Raw genomic sequence first — 18710 nt, 5'->3', positions numbered from 1 at the left:
ATCCGAGGCTTTTTTTTTTATTTCCGAAAAAAGAGAAAATTAGAAAATTCAACGATAATTTTGCGAAGCGAAGGAAGGAAATTTATAAACGAAATAGCGTGATTGTTGTGTCCGCGATGTTGATGCGAGATTTTATCTTGGAGGAGTAATTTTATCGAAGAATCCAAGTTGGAATTTATTCGAATTTTTTAAATATTATTTCCGTTTCGATCTCTTATCCTCTTTGAATAATACTCGAGGATTTTTTTTATTATTATTAAATTTCAATATTATTCGACATTTCCCTTCCGAGAGAAAAAGGATAGAATAATGGAAGTAATTCGAAAGAGGGAAAGGACACGATAAGAAACTATCGATGAAATTCGAAGTTAAGAACGAAAAGGGAAGGGGGGAGGAAGACGAAGATCGAGAGCACAAGTATAAAAGCAACAAGACGAATTTTTTAATCCTTTTTAAACGTGAAAGAAGAAGGCTTATAACTGTTCTCAATTGATGTTTCTTAGAGACCAATCGTGATAAATTGCGATTGGAAAGATCGGCGTACCGTGAATCCAGGTCTGGCTTGTACACAGGGATTACGATGTTCGCAAAGAGGAGAAGACAAATCTTTCTCGTTTTATTTTTTCTTTTTTTTTTTTTTTGGTTAAAGAAGATTCTAAAAAGAGACCCATTAGATCAAATTAATTTCAAAAATAGTTCTTATTACGCTGTAAGAAATTTACGGGAATTTATTATTTTTTTTTTTTTTTTACAGATTATTCGAAAGGTAAAATTTCAAATTTCGGATATTTTTGAGAAAATAGAATATCCTTGGAAAATAATAAATCTCGTAATTTGTAAATAATCTTTTTTTAAATTGCCATTGGATTGTTGGCAACATGCAATAAAAGATTCAATGTGTCTTCTTTTTTAAAAAAAGAAAACTCGTCAAAAACAATTATTGATCAAGGATATTGACTTTTAAATTCATTCCATTCCACAAATTGTAAAATTTCCTTTGGTTAAATTAAGTTGAACGATAATAATCATCTATTCCGAAAGGATTTCAAAAGGATTTTCCTTTTTATAATTATTAAGGAGAAAGTACAATTACATTTGCCGAGAAAGAGAGGAGCGAGCAATTTATACATTTATCCGACTGTATTTTATCGAGTGACAATTCGAAACATTCTTCTTTCTCTAAATCCCTTTAAAGGCGTCAACCAATCTTCTAAGTACTGTTGCGCTAAAAGAGAAAAAACAGGGATTGTAGAAGGGAGAAACCTTTCACAATCAAAGGTTTCAAAACGATTGTCTATAAATCTAAACCATCGAGCAAGTCTTTATAACAAAAAAAAAAAAAGTACACATTTACATTTTATCCTTCGATCGTCGCGCACGTTTTTCCATTCCTCTCTTTAACACTCGTCGTTATTAAATTTTCCGAAAAATCGCACGATTTCTCTCTGCCAGACAATTATAAAAAAGAAAAAAAAAAGTTTCCACCTCGATCTTCAATTATCGAGAATCAATCGTTTCGTTGCACCACTTCAGTTCCTCGCCAAGTGAAGGGACACGGAATCACCAGGATTCTTAATGCTAAACAGGTTTTCAAGAGGGGCGTAAATCGATACGAAAGACTGGCGGGCGATATTCCAGCCCAATGTCGGATATCGAACAATGCCGCCGTCTTAGTCCGCTTTCCAACTACTTGGCGTCTGCCCAAGCACCGACTGTTACTACTTGTTGCGGACGTCCAACGCGCCACTACACACCAACGATATTGTCCTTGTTCCATCCTCTGCCTTCGTCCTCGTTCCACGAAACAAATGGGACGTCCAACAGTCTCCGAGATTACTCTGCCTCGATATTATTATTTCCCTTCCCCTCCTTTTTTTCTTACCGGAGGGGAGAAAGTAACTCGATAACTTGCGATTTCGAGGAAAATGTTTCGATGATCGATCATATTTAAGGTAAGCGATATCTCGTCGATTAAACGGTGAGATATTAAGAAAATTATATTCCGTTCGATGAAATTGTCGACAATCTCGTAAAGTTTGGATTTTCGGCGCGAAAGAAATTCAAATTCAAATTTAAGTATTAAAATTATGGAAATAATTTTAAAATGAATTGAACACGGTTTAAATGAAATATCACGGAATTTCGACGATGATACGATATTTACAAGTAAAAATTGATAAAATATTGATAATACATTCAAAGTTTATCTCTCGTTTTCTTTCCTTCCTTCGAACGAATGTTATACTTTCGAGCATACATTTCGAACATTCTTTGTATAGATTCAAAGAATCTTTCTCGTTATATCATAAACTTAGAATTATTGCGTTGCATACGTGTTCCGAGCCGTTGAATTCTTTTTCCTTCCGTGTTTTTTTTTTTTTTTCTTTACGCGGTAATATGAAAAATATTGGCATACACGTAATTTCTCCTCGGGCTGTGTACTCTCGACGAGAAACTGTATCTCAAATATATGCTGCGGACCGAGAATGTTTTCTCGCAACCGTTTCGTCATACACGTGATAGAAATTCAAGCAAACTCTTCTCATCCGTGTTTTCTATCATAATCCGTTTCCCCAAAATTCCTTCGTATCATTATCAAACTGTATATGCGATAAAAGTTGTTCCGAAACGAATATTATCGTAATTCGAAAAAATTGAAATATTTTTTCCACGCGTTGCCCTCATATATCACTAATTCTTCTTTTTTCAATTATAAAGCAGGAATTATTATGCGTGAATAATCGTAGCACGTAAACGTAGTAGGATAATAATCTGGAGGATGTTTTAAATACGCTAAGTTTAATATTAATAACGAGAAAAATAATAATTAAATAAATAAAAGATAACGGCAATTTAAATCATATAATTTATGGGTTCTTGCGTGGATAATGAAACCCCACTCCCATCCGTCGTTTTGTATATTCTCGCAGCGGTCAATTTGCATATTGTTATTGCATATGTTAATCTTTATGAAACACCGATATAATAAAATCAAATTGCCCGTTTAAAAGATTGTACACGCTTTTCGTAATTCCTATATCCTATATTACAAAGTTGTTCATCACTGTCGCATTATCTCGTTTAAATTATGTATCAAAAACTTCCGAAAAACATTCGTTCGAACACGAGGACGTTGCTTACGAAAACAAATCTAACAACAAATCTGTTAAAAAAGAGAAGGAGCCTCGAGATAATGTAAAAATAAATTAAAAAAAAAAATATCGCGTAAAACATCGTCCCGATCGGAGACACGTATTTTTATAACAACTTTGAACGAAAATAAAAAGATCGATGCTACTTGATTATCGTAGAATATCCCGGTCGCGTTTCGAAGAGATTATTGAAAAATGATTGGTAAAATTCGAAGTGGCGAGAAATAAAATAAACGTGAAACGTCGAACCGGGAGTAACGAGTCTGAGCGGGGCGCACGCGCGCGTACGCGCGCACACAGCAAGTTCCTCCGGAAATATTCAGTGGAAAGGATTCGTTCCACTAACCTGGCAGCCTGTTCCAGTTAAACGAAGGGAAATGGATCGACGATATATGCGGTTTAATCAATATGTCGGGATTACGAGTCGAGTAAGGACGACTCGGCTGAAGACCACTCGCCGCTTCGTGGGGCGAAGGGTTGTCGAGGAAGTACACACATGCACGCGCTCGGCCGGCCAGCCAGCGTGCCGAAGGAAATTGCTTTTGTCAAGATTACCTTACCCGAGTCGTTTAATCTCTCTCTCTCTCGCTCTATGTACGCGAATTAACCCGGTGACATGAAACGTCGCACAAGGGTGAAAGATCGTTTCGCGATTTTGTAAAAATTCCCTATGGTGGATGAAGAGGTTAGGTTCGAATCCTTTTTCGTCGTTGAAACTCTTACTCTCGCTTAAAAATTTTAAATCCTTTTGTTAAACATTACATTTGATTGAAGATAGGGCGGAGAACTGATCGATAATTGATCGGTCGATATTCGTTTCAATACGTTGAGAAATATTCCGTAATTTGAAATTTCAATTGTAATTTAAGTCATTTATAAATTATCGATAAGTTTTTTTATATTTTCCATATATTTTCCATGCGATAAGAATGGAATGTAGAAACTTTCTACTTTTTCTCACTGCCACGTTTGATTCGCAAAACTTTGCGAAACTATATTAAAATTAATTTTAATGGCCGCCCATGATATATACGGGCGGAATAAAATCATTTAGTGGATTTTTTTATAATTTTTTTTAATTCATATTTATAAATTGCTTTTAATCTATCTTATATTATAGTATATATATAATGATATTTTTAATTTGGCAAATTTTTATTCCTTTCTTTGATCTTTGAGCAATCGATATGCAATACGTCTTCTTAGAGTGCTTTTTTCATTTTATAATTTTTAGTTTTGTTATTTTTATCGTTATTTTGTTAAATTATCAAATACAATTGTCAAATACGAAGTTAATTGCCTGGCATGCACATATTTTGTATAGTTACTTAAGGATTCAAATCACAAACATTAAACGCAATGTTAATTTTTTTTATTTAATCATATTTATATACATTTTTAATAAAATAATAAAAAGCGATATTATTTTCTAAAAATTAAATCTCCATGTAAACTCAAAACTGGAGAAAAATAATTTTGTTTAATTACTCCTTCTATTATTCGAATTTCTAAGGCGCAGGTCGAAAAAAATTAGAAAAATTGTATTTTTTCAATCGCCATTGAAATGTTTCTGAATTTCCGAGTTTAATGTCTTTTCAACGAACTCCTCAATATTCATCAGTTTCGAATTAACGAAGTTATCGCTATGATTAACAGTTAAGTGAACACAATCTTCGAATATCGCTTCCACTTATCGCCTAACCTAACCTAACCTAACCTAAACGCAAAGTTTCTGCGCAAAAAAGTTTTTGCACAAAATGAAACGAAGCTTTTTATCGTTGGGTGTTAATATCAATTTCTGAAGAGAGAAGGAAATTTCTTAAGAATTGAAAATATTTATTGTGTAACGTCAAATTTCTGTCTTTATAAATATAATCGTAAAATATTAGATGAAAGAGGGAAAACAGGAATAATCACCTGCTCGAATTTCGTACAGGTTGAAGTTAACAAACACGAGTCAGGCTCGTGATTCAATTAGAAACCTGTGGTTGTTTGCCGTGGTAAGTAAGATACTTTGTCATATACCACGTATTAAATCGTGGAGCACAGGGGTTAAAGGGGAGGACGTGTAACGACAATAACCTATAAAGCCAACCAGATGTAGAGGAATTTACTACGATGAAGTTCAAAACGAATCTGCTCGAATTATCTTAATCCTCTTTGACGAAAACATGGCCACACAGGCTTTATCATCAATATTTATCCAATTAATCCATGAATAGTCTACGCGTTTCGTTTCATTCTCGTTACGAATTTTTTATACTGCAATTATAGTTCAATTAAGTAACGAGTAACGAATCGTGATAAATAAATCTCAAATTTTTCATATAAATAAATTTGGAAGATAAAATTGTAAAAGAGAATATCATGGTGAAATTAATTTTTGTTACGACAATATATCTATCTATTTGTCTATTAAATGGGGAAAAAACTTCGTTAATAATTTAGATCGTGTGTGGTAGTCTGGTTGCGTAGGAAGAGCTTTACAAGCTCTCAGAAATTCGAGTTTGAATTGCAGCTGATGAACAGGATATATTCGTAACTATGTTTCGCTCTTATTACAGCAATTAAAGCGAAAGATTATTAAACCAAATTGTTTTTTAACACAATTTTATTATGCGAGATAATTTATATAAAATATCCCACTTTTATTTTATAAATTAAAATTCGTATCCCTGCAAACTTTCAAACAAATATTTAAATTATCCAACTTAATATTTTATCGATATTTTATTTTTATATATATATATATTTAAAAATAATTGCCAATATCAACCCTCCTCTCCTCCCTTCCAATCAATCGATTTATAAATTATCGTAATCACACACGTTGAAGAACAGAAAAGCTCGCCAAATATCATGAAATATTCATCCTATTCGATATTCTCGGCCGAGCAGAGTTGTAAAATCTAACAAGCAAATCTGAATAAAGCAACGTCGATAATGAGAATAAATATGACAGTGACCCAGATATATCTCCCGAAGTAATATGTGTATATAGAAGAAAGAAGAAAAAGAGAGGGAAAAAAAAAAGAAGAAAAAGAATAGAAAAAGATCGTATTAATATTAAACAGTGAAAAGAAGTTGCCCGTAATTGAAATGAATAATGCATACCGTGTCTCCATTGATTTGGCATGATCATGGTAATATAACCGTAGCGAATGGTTAATCAGTGGAATCGAATGTAAAAGCTCGTAGGCGCGGCTAATTCTTCTCTTCCTATCATCGATTCGATAATCCAACGGAGCGGCTGTCGAACGGGAGAGGAAGGAAAAAAGAAAAAAAAGAAGGAGAGAAGAGAAGAGAAAAGAAAAAAAGGAGGAAAGTTTTAAATATCCAATGAGAGAAGTTTCGCGTGCTCGAAAATATTCCAAGTGGTAATTCACTGAATTCTGCTCGTATTTCAGAATCGTCAAAGCCCTTCTTTACCTCGCATCCTATTCTGAGAGGCTTTTGTGCGGTGTCGACCGATCGATCGACTCGATTAAAACCTGCCAACTCGATCCTCGCTCGTTCGAACATTCTACAAACCTGATATCAAAGGCAATACTTCACGATTTAACTGACTGATCATAGACTGGACTCTTCGAGGATTCAATCTCGACATCGATATTTTAATTAATGATTGCTCAGCCTCACAACTTTTACGGAATAATCTTTATATCGATATAAATATTAATTTTGTTGAGTAAAAAATTAGGTAGTATCGATATTTTTACTAATGCTGATTGCTCATCCTTATAACTTTGCCAGAATAGTTTTTATATGGGTAAAGTAAAAAATTAATCTTGCTATCGAATAACTTTCCATGTATAATAGATGATCCCTTTTAGAGGATACCTTCTCGCAGCACGAAGCAAGGGATCAATTTGTTTCACGCAAACTTTCTCCACGTGGGAAGTCGAGAACATTTTCGAGAACTACAAAGAGAAGATTTATCTTTGTTTGATAATTAAAATCCATCTCTTTGAGTCGCTTTTATTTCTCTGAATTTTCAGTCGAATCGCCGAATTCCATCGGCTAATACAATTTAATGTTACAGTTTTCGTAACAAGAACGAGAAATTCTTTTATATATCATAAGTCAAAATTACGGTCGCAACATCAGAAAAGATCAGATCAGAAAAAAAAGATGTCAACGTTATACGCATTAGGACAGCTTCACTCTCGAGAACACCGGGAATTTGTCTTCTCAATGGAAACAATAAAATATGGTTTTTCTCGTTGTAGTTCGTCGAGCCTGTCCAGTCACTCTGAGGAAGATTTATTAATGATGCTATCTCCGAGGAATCAAGTCAAGGGAAACATAAAAATCTCGCTCGTAAATACTCGTATTCTCGAATTGATTGAATTTGAATAACTAACGAAGTACTAATTTTGTATTTAAAGAAAGCAACTGATACTGAAACTGGAGTTTAATTAATCTCTTAACAGAATTTTATTTCACGGAAAAATTAAACTGTCGTAGAATTTAAAAAACGAAAGTTAACTGTAAATAAAAAATTTGATAAATAGGTCTTCATCTTTCAGGAATCAAATTTTCAAATTCGATACACTCGAAATCAACTTTGGAATTCCACAAGTTTGGTTAGTTTAATTTTTAATAATTTAGAAATATTTTATACAACACTTTTGAATTGAATTAATCGAGAGGAAAAAATATCGATCGAAATCGTGATAAATTTGCGAGAAACAAATTCGTTCCAAATTTCGTTGCCGTATGCAAAGCAGAAAGTGTAAAGGATTATCATCGAGAGAATTTCGACGAGGGAATTAACGTTCCACGTTCCGTGTAATGTTGTGTTCGTTTTTTTTTCAATCCATTTCGGTTCGATCTGATTCAAGACACGCCTTCCTCGTGCAAGCTTGCATGCCACGCTAATTAAAAATAATTCTTTTTTTTTTTCAATTCCGTATACGAGTCAAATGGATCGTGCTCGGATTATACGTTTCGTTTCAAAATTCGAGCGATTGGAAATAAATAAAATATCTATGTACACATATCGTAATTGTAAAAGCAACGAGGAAAGGTGTGTCTTCGCGACTGGAATAATCACGTAATCTAGGAATGAAATGAAATTTTATGTCAAATTATTGTCGTCCCCGATGTCTCGTAACCTCGAAATTAAATGAAATTTAATAAATTACGATCTCGTTAAGAAACGTTCCACGTGCTAAATTCGAACTGGTAAATTCGTTATTTCACACACATTTTAAAAGTATATTTTTATTGGGAATAAAAAAAAACGAACATATTTAACATAGAACAATTTTCGTTTCGAAAATATTAACGCGTAAATGTCAAACAATTATTTATTTTCCATGTACAAATTCATCATCGTTTCGTTTAATTAAAACTTTCAACTATTAATAATAGAAATTATTTTTCACAATTACATTTTATTTTATTCACAATTTATTTTATTATTTTTCACAATTACAAAATATATCAGTATCGTCTCTTTCAAAATATTTTTAAAAACTCACTACATCATCTTCTAGGTTATAACAACAACTATATCTTCTTCCACTGTCTATAAAAGAATTGATATTGTTACCAAAACTAAAGTTCACTCTTCGATGTTATTATTAATAACAGCCTGTAAAATATATCACAAATTTATTACAATATTAAAGGTAAAAATATAACCTGATAAGCTATAAAAACGCATGACACAATGTAATAGGAGAAAAAATTTGTCATATCGTATTATATTGTAAACTCCTTATATTTAAATTCCCTAGTAACTAGTCTCTATCCTAGAAATTAGTTTTCACGAGTATATAGGTAAATTAGGAAGTGGATTATCATTGCATTTTCAATTCCGCCCACTTGTAATTTTAGGTTATGGGTACGTACTAACAACATTGTCTATAACTCAAAGCACGCATGCTCGTTTCGACATATTCGGATAATAATGTTAGTGGAAGCTTGTGGCCTACTACGTGTGTGAAAAGGGAAACTGTTGCGCGAACAGAGACTTCGTATAAAGGCCTCTATATCATCATCCAAGTATCGACTCGGTTCGTAAATTTCTTTTTCCTATATTCTATGCATACGTGTGTATTTTTGTTTTTCTTTTTTTTTTTTCTTTTTCCTTTTTTCTTTAACTGGTCAACGAACCAAATATTGACTTTTCATCCGATGAATTGGTTGACATAGAGTGTGCAGCTATGTGGAAACCAGCCTTTCGGATATGCGCTAATTTGTCAAAAAAAAAAAAAGTAATAACTCTTTTACAACAATCAATTCGAAAATGAAGCGAATTAGCAAATAATATGTTTAAACTTTTCATCAAAAAGGAATAATTTTTTGATAACTTCACGATAGATTTTTTTTTTTATCATGTATACATAATTTACGTAAGATTTTTTTTACGACGCGAAAAACGAAACAGCGTTATTTATCATCGCTATTTTACACGATCTAAACTAAGATCTGAATTCCCTTGATTCACAATTTCTCTACATTCTCGTTATTATTTATGGTTGGGATCGCGATATATTCAGAATATCTCTTGAGAAAGGAAAAATATAACTTTAATACTGATTCATGTTACGTGATAAGTGCAAGATGCTTAAATATTAAGATTTGCGACATATTCGTTTCATTTTTGCCATGGTTTATATCCTCCAATAAAATTCAGTTGCAATTCAAAGTACTATTAAAAGGAAGAAAAGTAATCTTTGAAAAAGAAAGAAAATAAAGAAGAAGAAGAAACTCCATAAATATTCTCTCGTCTACGAAGACAGAGATTTTATCAAGATTATCACCGATCCCGAAAAAAACTTGGCAATGGATTATTTAAACAAATAGTGGCGTTGGTCGCGCGAGCTTTGCACTGGGTAAATAATTCGAGCCCAACCCATTTTAATTAAAACCATCGAGATTATATCGCCCCACCACGCGCGACTCCATCCAGACGCGATTTACGCGATCTATCCGTATAATCCGAAATCACGTACGATAAATTCTTGTTTATCGTTCATTGCATTGCGGTAACTCGAAACATTAACATATCGAATCTTTTTCCAAGATTTCTCGTTCGTGAATCCCGACAGTTCAAGATTTATTAATATTAATAAATAAATCCACAAGTTCACAGTTCACGTTATTTTAGATATTTTGTAAGAATTTTGGATATAAAATGATGTACTACGCGAATATTAATAGATATTCATATTTCAAACGGCCCAATACTCAAGAAATACGCTCAGAATACGCTACACCTTTTCGTACATCTCGATCCATCTTTTCTTCCATCGGAAGCAAGGAGCAACATTCCTACACATTTCATCGAATAAAATTTCTCTACTGTCTCCCTCTTTTTTTCACCTCTCACCTCCAGTTGGAGGAAACGAGAAACACGAAATTCCGAAGGTTTATTATGAGGTTTATCGGAGACGAAATTTCACGTGGGAGGAGAGAGGGGATTGGAGGGAAAGTGGGAGGGGGCGGAGATGGGACGGAAGAAAAAAGGGAAGAAACGCTGGGGAGGGGTGAAATGATAGAGTTAAAGGGAAAGACGGAGCGTTGGCGGGAGCGGTGGAAGCAGCCGTTGGCTAGGAAATGGCTGCCACCTGTAGCTATTGATCGGTAGGGTGAAACCGAGTGCGTGTAGCGTAGTTGGCCATAGTCGCCCCCACCCCATCCCACCTCTCCAAGCTTTTGCGAGAAAAAGCTTTGGTTGTAAGCTCACATCCGTTAGCTCGAGCCGTTGTCCTCGTCCGTTTCCGTTTTCCCCTCCCTCTCCTCTCCCGTCACAGCCAACTTTAGAACAACGTCCGTTCTTCCCGTGCGTCTTCGTGGATAAGGGGATCGAACGATATTGAAAAGATACGAAATTTGTTAATTGTTATTGGCCGCGAGAATCAGCGGCAATCAGCTTCTGTGCAAATTGAATGGTGAATAAAGATGGAGGAATAAAGGTGGAATGTTAATTCGAAAAATTATGTTAAGAAACTGATATTTTGCTCGATGTTATTCCACGTTTTTCTTTTTTTAAATTCTTCTATTCGATAAGGAAACATAAGGGAATAAATGTTGACACGTTCCTTTTTATATTATACTCGTGAGGAAAGAAAAATTCTCTTGCAAATATCCCGAATAATGCGAATTCGTACTCGCGCGTGATAAAACGTTGCGTTCATATAAATATACGAACGTTCGGATTGATTCAGCTTCGACTTTCTCCATCTTTTTTCTCCATCACTTCGAAACATTGAGAACGTTTCGTATTGATTTGAAGAAGAAAAAAAAGTGGAAATTCCAATGAAATATTTTAACTTCGAAAACCTTTTCTGCAATTCAACGAACGTGGAATCGCGCGTGGACGGGTTTCGATCGTTATCGGAATCGAGAACTGACATGGCTTTCCCGATACATCGCGAGCTATTACAGCTCCGTATAATTACATTAACGCGTATTCATATCGAAATTCGATGGAATTCAGAGAAACGCGCACACGAACGATCCAACGTTTCGTCACCTTTCCGTGACAAATCCGCTTATTCGAATCTTCCTGCTGCGTCGAATCTCACCATCTACGTAGCGGCGTGCCATCTTTGACCGTGAAACGAGCTCCCAACCCTATTCCCGCCCCGCGATCCGTAATTACATTTCCATTTTAATTAAACGCATTCGGATCAGCTCGAGTTTCCGCGTGACCGCAGTTGCTCGATTTATACGAGGGAGCCGTGCGTCGGATGGGGATGTTTACGTGCTCATCGAGAAATCGGCAGCACGTGCACGCGATCGAATAATCCACGCGTCGTCGCTTCGTTTCCTCGCTTCTGCGGCGAGCCATTCGATAATAACAACGAAATAATATAGTACATATGTGTGTGTGTATTAATAGCTTCTTTGATTTATCTTTTGATTCGAGAGAGTGAGATTTTCCTCCCGAAAAAAATTCCATTTCGTGGGGATTGGAGAGGAGGGAGAGAGGTTGGAGTCTCTCAATTCCGGCGAGATTATGGTTGGAATATACTCGTAGAAATGACGCGTGGTAATAACACGAAAACCGTAGAAACGAGAGTTTCCATCGCGCGAGAGTATTATTAATTAACCGTGCGAGGTGAGTACTTCTCTGGAAATCTTGAGAGGAATTTGAAGAGTCTCGACGATAATTTCGTCTCGTTTTTTAAGCGAGAAGCGATGCTAAGGAGGGAAATTATTGAAAAGAAAAATATCGAAAAGGGGCGACGTTCGAGCACACGTGTCGGAACACGTGAAAAAAAGCAACGTGGCCACGTGTTTCATAACGTGCAATCAGTAAAGTAATTAAAATTGGCCGTAGGCACTTTGCTTATATATATATATATATATCGTGCTTTTTTTGTTTCGTCAATAATTGGGATCCGCTGGTGTTTCGGTGGAAACACGTGGTGGAGAGAGAGAGAGAGAGAGGAATTTTATGAAATAACAAACTAGATTGACGTTCAAAACAAATGGAAAATTTTTATATCGCGTACCGTTCAATTTTTTTCAACCTGCCCACCTTCTTAAACTATATTTTCCTTTTTTTCTTCCCCTCCTTCCTCCTCCTAATGCATTCATCTGTGCCACGTTTTCATCCCGCAATAAAATTTCGTTCTAATTTATTAATTTGCTAATTTATTTAACGTGTTGAAATTTGAACGATTTATTCCACGAAACGATTAATAACTTCGAAATAAACGGGGGAGGGAAAAATAAAGTGAATTTAAATTTTTTTTCCGTTTTTGTTCGGCGAACGAGGGTTCAAAGTGTTAAAAGGTTGGACGTTCGTATCAATTTTCAATATTCCAATCATCCCTTTCATCTTTCTTTTTTCACTTTACACCTTTAATTAAGCAAATTAATTATTTCATTACGACTCCTTTCCACGTTTTTCAACCTTTCGATATCCCTGCGCGAAGTTTAACTTTCATTCCTTCTTCGTGTCTCGTTGAATAAATAATTTAAACAGTTTCGCGGTGCCAGCCAATCGGCATGTTCCGTCGAAGAAGCTGAGAACACAAATAATGTTACGGAACAACTCGTAGCTTGATACTCTGTAACGATGCAACGACTCTCGAGACAATGATACACGATCGTCACATTCGCGTTATAACACACGAATAATTTGCATAAGCTCGAGACGAATGAATATGGTGTCGGAAGCGGTTAAGATTTCTGATCTCTGAATCACGAAGAAACGTTTATTTCAGAAAGGAAATTCATCCCTCTTCCTCTTCCATTTCTGCTACTACATATCTGCTATTATATATTTCGGAGGTATCGAATCGAACTCTCCTTTTTTTCAAATCCTTTCAAATCCTTTCGTGATGATATTTTGATAATAGCCGAAACGTCGACCCATCTCAACTCGTATCCCGTCGTGTTGATTGAACGTCGAACATTATTAATTGGTTGAAATTTTATCCCTCGTTACACGCTACGAAAATTCCTCCATCTTTGGCTTCTATTCACTTATTTTTCAAGCCAGAGATATCGTTCACGCGACTATTTTGCGAATGGAATTTGAGGGAATTCTGTTGGGAAAATGATCGATGAAAGAGTGGATGAGCATTTTTAATTTTGTTTTCGTGAAAAGTTTAACAAGATGATATTTGGATTTGGATTTGGAGAAGGAAAAGGAAAGTCAAAGAAAGAATCGAGTAAAATAAATATGATAGTAAAAGTGAAAATGTAACAAAACATTCGCCAAAATTCTTGAAATGATTGAAAAATATATTATAAAATACGATGTCGTTTATATATATTTATCTTATATTTTGTTTCATGTTTAAAATAGAAACTTTTGGATATTCTTGGCAGAATGAAAAGATTTTAAATAGTTTGATGTAACGGCACGTTCGTTTTATTACATGGAAAAATTATAAATGAAAATTTGTTCGATCCATGAATGAAACGAGTCGAGGAGTGGGGAAAAATAGACTTATAAAGAAGCATCGGTGAAGAGCACGATCAGGAAAAGAAAAAGAAAAAAAATCAATTTATGCAGTTTATACGCAAAGCCAATCGTAATAATATTTTACCTGAATTAATATTCAATTATGCTTTATAATCGTGTTTGCCTTTTATTAATAATTAAAACAAACCACCCCCCAATTTGTTAATAATTACAATAATTAGTATCGTAATTATTTATTGAATTATCAGAAATTGGTGCCACCATCTGCACAAACAATTTACGTATTTATTACTGACGATTTATTCTCGTTCTAAAAACTCGATATTGAAATTCGTGAAACGAAATGACAAATCTTTTTTTCTTAATATAAACAAGGTAAACAATTTTTCAGAAATATATCGTATCGATGATAATTTCGAAATAACTGTATTCGACATTCCGATTCCGACTTTCTTCTATTTGAATTCTTTCGCGAATTTACACGCTGTATTATTTCCCGTTAAAACCGTACACAACTTTGTCCTGTGTCTCCGACAGTTTTCGAGATATCCTCGGTGAAACTTTTAAGTTAAGCTTTAACTTTTATCCCTTAAACTTGCATTATCGTGGTTAAGAAAAAAATTGATATCCTTTACTTTTGCGTTGCCTCATAAACTCATAAAGTTTCATAAGGATCAACATTGGTTAGTTTTTTACTTCTTTTTCTTCGCGAAACATCCTTATTTGTTATTATCAAACTCGGAGTAATCAACACAAAGTTTTCAAAATTTATATTTACTGTGTTTTAAAATTTCAATTCAGAATATCTTTTTTAAAAGATAAGAGAAGAAGAGTTAAAATCGGTTAAAAAGGACTATATGAAATATTTTGATCGTGTTAAGCGATATCTTCATTTTTTTGAATAAATTTTCGATAAAATACAAAAGAGAATTTAATTCAAAATCAAAAATTTTGACCATTTATATCAAATTATATAAAAAGAAAACTTAAAATTGGCAGATTGCAAATTGCTGCTAATGTTTAATTTCAAAATCCACTAACCTGTGATATCCACAATTGTCAAGAATTATTATGAATTCTTTGTAAATTGTTCTAAATATACTATCTATCATTGCAAGTCAAATTCCAAATGCTTCCTCTTTTCTGAAAGACATATCAATTTTTAACGAAATATAATTTATAAATTATTTAATAATAATAAATATATAAAAAGAAAATATATATGTCTGACTTTTCTCTTAACAATTTATTCTTACAATTCGTTATAACGACTGAGGATATTAAAAACTCTTTCGTTCTTCGTTCATATTTTAAAAATCTTTAAACCAACCTACCTCATTTTTGTTCATAAACAGCTAAAAAACGCGTACAAAAATGCTCATAGGATTAAAATACCAACCTATGTATTAAATTCATCGTTCCGAATAATTTTTTCGAAATAATCAAGTGAAAATATTTTCTCTTTCCCCTTCGAAAACCGCAAAATCAAAGACACTTTTGGCGTGAAAAATTATCTCTATTCCGATTAACTTACGAATCATATTAAATTCATTCGATCCGTCCCGTCTTTTTCCACGACTCTTTCATTACAAAACAAGATTCGCAAACAAATCCCTCCTTAAATTCTCTCTTAAAATCTCGCTAAAACGCGTACGTATATACGCGCGTAAAAATTATTACTCCATCCGATTAGCCAACTGCTTTAATAATAACCGAGCGAAACGCGCGAGAGGTTGAAAACAATCGAGAAGCTTCGAGAACCTCTTCCCCCTCCCTTCCACCGAAACCGCGAAAAGAACCAAAGCGGGGCGCAATGTGCAGCGCGCAAAGGTAAACATCGAAAGTTATCGAGACGGAAGCCGAGTTTGGAAAATATCTCGATTTCCGTTCCGCGTGTTCGTTTCGCAAATCCCTCTCCCCCCGCCTCGTTCCAAATCACGAGGGAACAAAGATTCGCTCGTCGGGGAATTTTTCGGGGGGAATTGGCGCGGAGAAATGGGATTACGATCTCGCTTAATAGCCGCGCCAAACTCTCTCCGTGCCATAAATTCAAATTTATGTACATCGTATCCTGAAAGCCGCCCATTTCCCGCCACGTTTCGCGAAAAAAAGAGAGTGGTCGGGGGACGAAAGGGAGGGAAAGAGAGGAGAATAGAAAAATAGAAATAGCGTTCAGTTTCGTTCCACGCAATCGTCCAATCGAACCGCTCGATCCTTGGACGATGTGCGGAACTATTAACGGGACTAATAACGTTTCGACGGAAGCGTAACGGAGGATGAATTGAATAACAAGTCGGTGATTGGACTCGGTAAATGATTTCGTAGCGAAATTTCCAGCTTCTAGAATTCGTAAATAATAATTGCGTGCAAGTTGTAGGAAATGTTATTATTTCGACCATTGCATATTTCTGATTTTTATACACACACACACATATATTATATATATATATGGAATGGAATTTTTCAAATATCAGAATTCGTAAGAAATTACTAGAAATATTATTATTCGCGCATATATAGGAGAAAAATGACTTTACCGTGAAATTTAAAATTATTATCGATGTGATAAACGTATTCGGCAGCAGTAGAGTATACAGAAAATATAAGGTTGTCAAGATAGGAAATAGAGATCGCGTGTCGTTGGAGACAATATCACGGGTCGTTAGCTGTAGGAAATTCGTTTTTTTACGCGTTGACAATGGGGGGGAGCATAAATCTCGTGGAAAAAATGGCCGTGAAGATTTTTACAACTCTCGTGATCCCGTTTAGCCGGCGCGGAAATGACGGCGCGAAGTTTTTGATTGAAAGGATCGTGTTTTCATGGGTGGACCGTGACGAGGTGGCTTTTATTTAAAGAAAGAAAAAACAGAGAAAATATAACGGAAAGGCTGGCGGGAAACGGAAAGAGAAGAATTTTTGCACGGTATTTTTAGTAATGTGATATTGTTCTGGAACGGATAATGAAGGAATTATTATATTTCCTTTCCTTTCTTTTTTATCATTACGTTTCACGATAAATAATTACGTAAATTAATTGCTTTTTTTTTAATATGAAACTCGCAAAATTTTCAAAGGATAAAAACGATTCAGAATTAAAATCTGTTTCTCTGTTACATCTGTTATCTAATTATCTGCTCTTTCTCCCTCTCTCTCTCTCTTCAGATTCGCGAACGTACTCTCGCGTAAAATCGCCGGAAATAAAGTTAGTTAAACGGATTTCGTAATAGCTCGTTCCCAGTTTCGAGAAGGTGGAAAAAGGCGATACAGGACCGTATTAAAATACCCATGTCGAGTAGCACGAAAGCTCGAAAAAAGTATATGTACTTACCGCATACTTCGACGCATACGTACGTTGTTACGAATTTTAGAATTCGAATTTTTTTTATTTTTAACTTTCCACCGTGAGTTCCCTTTTTTCACCGACCTATTTTCAAATCGGAAAAGAAAACTTTTACGCGTGAAAACGTTTCGCAAAACGTTTAACGAAAGGATTCTCTCGATCGTTCGACGAACTTAACCAGAGAAACAAAAATTTTCCGCCCGATAGAGATGACAATAATACGAACGTTCGTACATAGATGGCGTTATTTGCAATAATCAACAGATTTTACAATTGACAATTGGATTTAATTCGTGGCCCGAAATTTAATAAACTTAAGACCGATCGACGTGTATATACGGAAGAAGGGAGGGAAACATTAAGACAATTTTTGTCTCGAAAATTGACCTCGTTCGTTTTCCGTATGCGGAAAGTGTTTCACGCGAAGCCGCTTGTTTCTCGATATTTCGGGAAACGGATCCCCTGAGGTCGTTCGCGGTTGGAATTACAACGAAGGTTTACACGTTCCTTCCAATATTTTCTATTCAAACGTGGAAAAAGGGAGGGAAAGAGAGGAAGAGGAAGAAGAGAAAAAAGAGAGAAAAAGATGAATTCAATTCGTGGAAAAATTCAGCATCGCCGATCGTAATTGCACGCACGTCCTGGCGATATGTCTCGACCTTTAAAACGGCGTGGAATATTTTCTCGGAGTAATGCCGCATTTGTTTTTTATCATCTCTTAAAAAAGAGAGGAGCGGATGGATCCTCCCTCGAAAGCTTCGAGGAGGGGACGATCGCTAAAATATTCCACGAATAAAGGTTGCCGTCGCTTGGTTCGAGCGAGTTTTACCGAAGGAGGGGAAGAGGGATGTGCGAAAAGTCGATTTTTACGGTATATCGCGTCTCTCTTTCGACCAGATTTTTAGAATGATCTTGGAAAACACGTTGTATAGGATTCTCGATAAAATTTTTATCTATCGATTTATATCCTATATAATTTTTCGCAGAAGGAAGATTTTTCTCTCTGAGAAGGAGATAATATCGCGTCGTTTCGGAAATGTACTTGCTCGAGAAGAAGCGAGGGGATCGAAGAGAACGACTCGATCGGAGGAGTGTTGTGGGGAAGGGGAGGATGTTGACGAAACACAACACAGCACTCGAACGATGCAATCAAAAGCAAATTTTCAGACAGAGCCAGAAACTCCGCCGCTAAACGTTAAACACTAATTTTCCGAAATCGGATAAAACTAAGTTACATCAGATCTCACATCTCTCTCTCTCTCTCTTCAGATCTCAAACTCTCCCGCGTGTAATCTGTGTTCAGTAATTTCCCTGTGAATAG

The 18710-nt window shown here is 35.1% G+C and overlaps 1 protein-coding gene across 13 annotated transcripts in view; it reads right to left on the bottom strand.

Moving 5' to 3' along the window:
• LOC108002050 (regulating synaptic membrane exocytosis protein 1) overlaps window positions 1-18710 on the bottom strand; it is a 128922-nt gene that overhangs the window by 91725 nt on the left and 18487 nt on the right. The gene's annotated exons all lie outside the window — the stretch shown is intronic.

The sequence above is a fragment of the Apis cerana genome, linkage group LG1 (assembly GCF_029169275.1).
Source record: "Apis cerana isolate GH-2021 linkage group LG1, AcerK_1.0, whole genome shotgun sequence".
Classification (NCBI taxonomy): domain Eukaryota; kingdom Metazoa; phylum Arthropoda; class Insecta; order Hymenoptera; family Apidae; genus Apis; species Apis cerana.
The sequence above is the reverse complement of the archived record's forward strand: the minus strand, read 5'-3'. Positions and strand labels throughout refer to the sequence as shown.